The sequence below is a fragment of the Octopus bimaculoides genome, chromosome 6 (assembly GCF_001194135.2).
Source record: "Octopus bimaculoides isolate UCB-OBI-ISO-001 chromosome 6, ASM119413v2, whole genome shotgun sequence".
Lineage (NCBI taxonomy): Eukaryota > Metazoa > Mollusca > Cephalopoda > Octopoda > Octopodidae > Octopus > Octopus bimaculoides.
In genome coordinates, this window is record NC_068986.1 from 82,115,805 (window position 1) to 82,123,348 (window position 7,544).

A 7,544-nucleotide genomic window follows, 5' to 3' on the forward strand; every position below is an offset into this window, starting at 1 on the left:
GAAAGAAAGAAAGAAAGAAAGAAAGAAGGGAAGAAAGAAGGAAGCGTCAAAACTCTGGTTGCTAGACATTGCAGCTAAGGAGACAATCAAAATATCAAAGGATGCCCCTTGCTCAAGAACTCAACAATCATTCCGGTCCAGAAATGAAACACTCATTCTTCAGATTACGAGCCGAACACCTCCAGACCACAAGACCATGCGCTTTCACAAACACAACACTACTGAAATAATAAATATTGAAATATTAAATACTAGAGTGCGAGTATGAGGAAGAGGAGTAGGTAGTAGAGGAGGCGGTAGAAGAGGAGGAGGTAGAATAGGAAGGAGATGAGAGGTAGGAAGAAGAGGAGAAGAAAGAGACGAATAAAGGGAGTAGTAGTAGTAGTAGTAGTAGTAGTAGTAGTAGTAGTAGTAGTAGTAGTAGTAGTAGTAGAAAGTACTAATACTGAGAAACGATCGATCAGATTGTGTCGATTGATGAAATGTAGACTAAAGCAGACCAAGACTAATCAAAGAGTATGTCCTTTGGGAAATATGTGAACACCACCTAATCACGACCGGCAATAAATGCAGCAAATATATATATATATTAACAACTAAAAACCAACCACAACACAATTCAGATATGACTATTAAAAGTGAGGAAATCGAAGATAACCTCACCTGTTATTGTCATAGACAGAGGTAAAACTGTTTATTCACTGGATACTTTCAGTTATGATATTCCATACCATTTTAGCCACGCTGAGAAATGGTCATACTGCATGATGTACGCGGAAGTTGTGAAGTGATCGTTCGTCATGCTAAAAATAGCAATCAAATCTCCTAAAATCATAACCTCTCATCTTCGAAAGAAACACGTTGGATAGCGTAGACAACTGGAAGAGTTTCGAAGGTAAACCCGCAGACTAAATTTCCATAGTTTCGAGCTTTCTTATAGCTTCATCAGAGGAAAGAATGCGGATATGAACTAAGACAATCTAGATGTGAACTCCACCATCTACTTTTTCAGAATTTTGATTTGAGTGATATTTAGCTGAGTGATATTTAGAAGCCGCTCGCTAAGAGAGAGGTATCCATGTTGACTCGTATTACATTTGTGTGTGTGTTTGTTTGTTTGTGTGTGTGTGTGTGTGTGTGTGTGTGTGTGTGTGTGTGTGTGTGTGTGTGTGTGTGTGTGTGTTTGTGTGTTTGTGTGTGTGCGCGCGCGTATTTAACTTTTATCTATGTCACTCTTAGTTTCACTTGGCAATGAAAATTGTGAAAATTTCTATGTCAGACGGTAATAAAAACATGTGACTGACCATAGCAACAATTCATAATCTTAGCAATGTTCAATTGACCGCAATTCTTGCAGCAACACCACAAGCAGTAACAAAAACACAAGTATTGGGTTTACTATCGCCATCATATCCAGTGACGATTCAGAAGAAAGGAAAGCACAATAGGAGGTAATCACGATTTGTAGTTGTGTAGAATAATGGTAAACAGATCCATTCAGTACCAGACACACATGTGATTCTGCCATTAAAAGGTCTAATTTATGTTTTAAGATGGTTGGAGGTTCGGCAGATATTAATAATATCAATATATAGACAGAGTAATTGACGCTTTCACACTTTTGTAGAAAGCTGTTTAGCGCGACAGTTAATTAAGTATCCATTCAGAATGTGAGTTATGTAAATTTGGTCAGCGGTCTTTGATGAATGCCGTTTGTTTCAATGAAGAACTGCCGCACAGCTTTAGAGCAAAGTTTCTATTAATTCAGTGTAACAATCTGCAAGTATTTGTCGTTCATATCGATTTATGTTCAGCCTGTTGCATCCTGGAATTTCTCTACTGCAGGTATGCTTTAGAAATAATGAAAATTCCTTTTCCAAATCACCTGACGATGCAATTCTAGCATGTGATTGTTTCGTTTTTGGTGATTTTTCTGTTTTTTAAGAACATTTTCTGTAAAAGCTGAGAATAATAAAATACATTAATCTAATTGAAACAGCAGTAAATAGAAATAGCTTCATATTGAGAATACTATGGGAGCCAGACGAACCATCTTATACTTGAATCACCTTCCAAAGTTAATTATATCTTTAATTCGTCTTTTGTTTCGCTAGCTACATTAAAATTTTCTTTCTTATCTGAGTATTTATTTTTAAATGCCATGCCAAGATACTAACTCCTCTATGTGATAAGTATTATTTTAAAGAAATTTGTTGCGATGAAACTGTATCAGTGACCAGTTTGCAAGTATATGACAAAAATGTTGACACCCCATGAAATAAATTTAAATTAAAAATGAATTTAACAGCTTTGTGTGTTATGAAATGCTTCTTCCACGATGTTGATACTTTAGTTTCAACACACAATCATAGATGAAGTCACTTGTTAGACAAATACTACTCCGAAATAATACGGGTTTCTTTAAAATTATTAGAGATTTTTGTCAGGCATATTGCTTGTTTATAAGAATATATATTACAAGTTATTATAGTATCAGAAAGGTTGTGTGAAACACTCATCACGTCTCACATGCATTGCTTTATCCATATATGGGTTTAAGTAATAATTACTTTTTCTGTATGAAGTTTTACTGCGGTTGGCGGGGAACCTGTAGAGTAGTGATTCGCAACCGTTTTTGCCTGTGGACCCTTTTGATTCCTATTTTACTCTACATTTTTCATAATTGAATATTATTAGAATTGCATAAAAAATGTAAACTATTTTGTGTTTTGTAGAAGTATAAGCCAATCAATTAGAACCAGGCCAAAAGTAAAATATATTAAAAATAAAAAAACAGGTATGGACAAGTTACAAGGATAAAAAAAAAAAGTAGTTTCTTTTCTCGTGAAATTCATCTAAGGAAGAACAGAAAGGAAATAGCATGACCTCTTTGTAGCAAATAATAGGGACTGTTTCCACACGTCCTCAAAGATTGAGCTGGAGAAGAGCATGTTCAACGTACATGCAAGAAAGTACGGTCCTGCAATGGGAGCAGAGATATGGAACCATACGACTAGTATTTAAGACCGAGGATAAAAAAGCAGAGGGCGACAGAGCCTCGTGTTAGTAACGAAGTAAATAGGAAAAAAGGAAATCAACTTTGCTACCAATGATATTTCTATCGACAGATATTCCTGGTTTGTCGTGACCTTTGTGGTACAGTATGGGCAAATGTTAAATGCATAGGTGACCCGCCCAGACTAGAGACAAAAAGTTGGAAGTTCTTAAAAGAAGCCGGTCTCTAAGACAATCTTACATCAAATTTACCTGAATTAGCAACGTGAAATTAAATGACCTGAACAAGAACAAGAGGAAAACTGTGTCGTTTGTGGCCGATTATATCAGCACAAACTTGAAAGACTGTTGGCAAAATATACACCACAAATTTCCATACACAACTAACGAATCAAACTCATAGTTTGTAAGAGGTTTCACATATCATTAAAACTTGAAGACTTCCACTGCTAGACTCCCTGGCATCAACCAGTTACCTACCACTTCTCTTTTATCCCTGCCACTAAACTGCTCCTACTCCTGTTACTTCCTACTATTCAACAGTTCCCCACTACACTCTATCTAAATAATTTAGAGCCGTTTGGCTGTCAGACATATTGTGTACTATGTGGTGTCGTTAGATTTTACAGTGTACTGATTTCGACATCAGTCGAAAACAATCACGTTATATCTGACCGTGTTGATGGCTATATCGACTGTTCTTATTTTGTCCCTCACCAGCAGTCCAAAACAGCTATATTTTATATCTGACACTGTAAATATGTTGGTGGCCTCATCGACTATTCTCGTTACAGAGAGGAATTTTATTTTTGATTCTGCCATTCTGTCAGCATCTTCATTTTACATTCCTATTCAAACACCTTTCACACTATAAATATTATTTACATTAATATTTTACTATTATTGTTATTTTTTTGTCGTTGTTATTTTGCTGTTTCAGAATAAAGGGCTGCACTTTCCTGTTAGTCTCAATTCAAATATCCTTCTGCCTGTTAAGTAGCAGTTTGTGTTTTGTGCCAAGAACACCGATTACTACAGGAACAATTTTCCCCTTAGTGTTCTACAATCTCTTCATCTTACAAGTAGGTCCTAATATTTCTCAATTTTTCCAATTTCTTTGATATTCACTTTATTATCACATGGTATTGCAAAGTCTATGACCTTACACTGTTCGATTTTTCTTCTCTACACTCATATCTGGCTTTCATACTTCGATAGTATGATCAGTCTTTATGGGGAAGTCCTATAAAATCTTTTAAATGTTATTCTCCATCACAGTCTCTAGCTTGTGTGGATACCACTTACCTGTTACTTTGAATCCAAACACTCGGTTAACAGCTCAATGCATTCTTACCGACACAGTCACGCGTACGCCTGTACCCTTTTCTGTGCTGTCTTACTTGAAAGATGGTCAATACTTTCGTCTCCTTTTCTACAAATTTTGCGTTTGCTCTCTGACTGAGAAAAGGTGCATAGTATCTTAATACCAGAGTAGCTCGTGTAATATTTCTTTCCTCAACACGTTTGCTCCCCTCGTAATAAATTCTCCTTCTCCACCTAGCTATACACTTCATCTACTATGATATTAATTAGTTTTCAAAGTAATGGCAAGCATGTAATATGCCTTTAATAACATACTTCTCCTCACTTTCCATTGTCCTTCTATATTAGCACTACATTTCTTTTTGTAATCCCTGTTGGTGCTTCATTTTCAATAGTCAGTAAGAAATAATTGTTTTTAGTAATGTATGCTTAAGGTATTTTAAGACCAGAATCCTTGAACACCATTTGGTCTAGGGGCTTTCCAATTTGGTATTTTGCTAAGAATCTCTTTCAATTTCTCCTCTGGAATGTTCATATCCTTTTGTTTTGATCTGCTTACCATTTCATTTTTAAATTTCCATAACCATTCCACTTTCTTGTTATATTGAATCTCCTTGTTCCGAATATCTAACCCAAATTTCCTTGCTGCTTCAGTATTTGGCATATTATGTCCTTGATGTTTGTTCTCATTGTTTAGATGTTGGTAAACTTCCTTTTCGTTGTTTCTGGAGAGCCTGTTCTGTTGGCATTGGTTTATTTTTTGTCGGTATCTATTTCTTTTACCCTATTTTTTGAATTATCTCTTCTTAACTACCTTTAATCTTCTATGTCTAATATTATACTTCCTTTGGAGCTCGTTCCTGTGTTTTTATTTCTCCATCTTCTTTTAAGTTATTGCACCTACCTTTCCAAAATCTCTACTGAGCTGTTCAACTTGATTCGAAAGTCCATTTCTGCTATGGGTCTTTGTTCCTTGCTTTTCCTTGACTTGAATTTCCCCAGAAACAAATGCTACTCAGTATAGAAGGTCATTTAGATTTACATTTTCAACACAGATTTTTATTAACAGCTCGTTCAGTTTCTTTACTATTTTTCGCACCTTTTCTCTTTCAATTCCTCTCAAAGATGGTAGACACTATCTTTCAAATTTTTTTGTCCCATCGAGGTTCATGTGGCAAGCCTGTTTTCTCTTCAGTAACATCCTTTCCTTCTACGAAGTAAACTTCTTTTCGATTTGGCAATTATCATCCCCTGATGGCTTCTATTATCTTTTGCTGTTTTCCTTTTATTCTTGTTCCTTATAGCTATGTTCTCCTCTTCCGCTGTTTTGCATATATCTTCCTGTTCCAACTGGGATAACTACTGCCCTATCACGATTAAATTTTTCTAGTCTAGAAGTCTTTATTCTATAACAGGGAACGTCTTTCTCTGTCCATACTGCTATTTTCACAGTGCTATTGTCGTTTTGAGACTATTTTCTACAGTCTTTGCAGTGGTAGTCGGTTAACGACCAGTTCCGTCCTGCTGCAGAATGGAACACTTGCCGTGTGAGAGACCTTTACTCTGAGATCCGGTCTCATGAACGCAGTTGTGATAATACTTTTCATTTAGCATTTCACTCATAAAGAGGCCCTTAGTGTTAAGGTGTCACAACCACCGCTGTTTTAATCGAGATATCATCTATAGGGAGCTGTCAGTTAATGCTACAGAAATTCTTTTTTGTTAGGTCTAACATCCGAAAATTCGATCTGTGTCGTTTTTTTATTTCGGGATACGCGTTATCATTATTGTTACTATCATGCGGTGGTAATGACGTCATCGACAGCAATACTAATAAAAAAACAACACTATTTGGATGGCTGGTGACTCTCCTGATTTCATCTGCTCTTTGACAGGTTTTGCTTTTTAAACTGCAGGGCGTCCAAATAGAAAAAAAAACACCCACCTCACAAAGCATGCACGGTAGGGTTGCCGGTTTAGTTGCCGAGTGCTCAATTTTTGTGAATATTGACCGGGTATCTTTAATCAAACCGTCGCGATTTCTCACCTCCTTTCAAGGTAGTAATGGAGAGGTGAATATAACGAACTGGGAGGGATGAGGCACCGGTAAAAAAATTAAAGAAGGAAGTACGGCATTTCATAATGTTATCTGAGCACCGCTTATTATGGAAGTGATAGAAAGGCTTGTGAGTGGAGATGTGGGAGTAGTCTATTGCTCTAGCTGTAGTAAAAGACAATAACAACAACAACAAAACAGCAAAACAACAGGATATCACAGCAACAGAACGTCATCATCATCATCATCACCATCATCATCATCATCATCATCATCATCATCATCATCATCATCATCATCATCAACATCATTAGAAGTAATTACTTGGGAAAAATAATAAGACCTCGTTTATGGTTGACTAAAGATGGAGAAGACCACCTAGGAGTCACTACCTAGGAGGGTCCGGCACTCTTAGAGTATCAAGAACTAAGCGAATGAAACACTTGTTTGGTGGAAGTTCTTCCACTGTAGATTTCAGTCCGATCACCCTGTAGCGAGGTTCTACTCACTATAAGAATGTTTAACTTTTAAACACTGTGGGCTGGTAACAGAGTCGAAACCAAGGCCCATCAACAAATATGACTATTTTAAGAAATTCCTTAGAACCAATCAGTAGTTCTGCGAACAAAGTGAGCAAGAGGAGACAGATTGAGAGGGTTTGAGTCATTACCCTTATTATTTTTTTAAACAAAGGAGAGAAGTGAGAAAGACTTGCTTAAATGCAGGAAACAAGATACCAACAACAACAGAACTACAAAACCAAATATTTATTGTTGTAATAAAACATTTATACAGCAAATATTATTATTACAACAACAAAACAATTATTTTTATTACTATTAGAAAGAGTTCAAATTCCACCGAAGTCGACTTTGCCTTTCATCATTTTGGGGTCGATAAAATAAGTGCCATCTGATCTTTGAGATCGATGTTATCGACTAGCTCCATCCCCCAAAATTGTAGGCCTTGCGCCTATAGTAGAAAGGATCATAGATAAAACATTCGACTTATTATTATTAATGCTACAATGTGACCGAAGGCTGCTTATTTAAATTCAAACATCATTACAATTGGAGTTTGTAAGAACAAAGTTTAAAGTTTATTTCTCTGACGAAGAGAGAGAGAAAGAGAGAGAGAGAGAGAGTGAGAG

General features: G+C 36.3%; 1 long non-coding RNA gene across 1 annotated transcript in view; it reads left to right on the forward strand.

The window, feature by feature from the left end:
- The window catches only part of LOC106881658 (uncharacterized), a 200,206-nt gene that overhangs the window by 191,077 nt on the left and 1,585 nt on the right, over positions 1–7,544 (forward strand). The window contains exon 4 of the long non-coding RNA XR_001410882.2: positions 3,956–4,097. This is a non-coding gene — a long non-coding RNA (uncharacterized LOC106881658). The remainder of the gene's footprint in view (positions 1–3,955; positions 4,098–7,544) is intronic.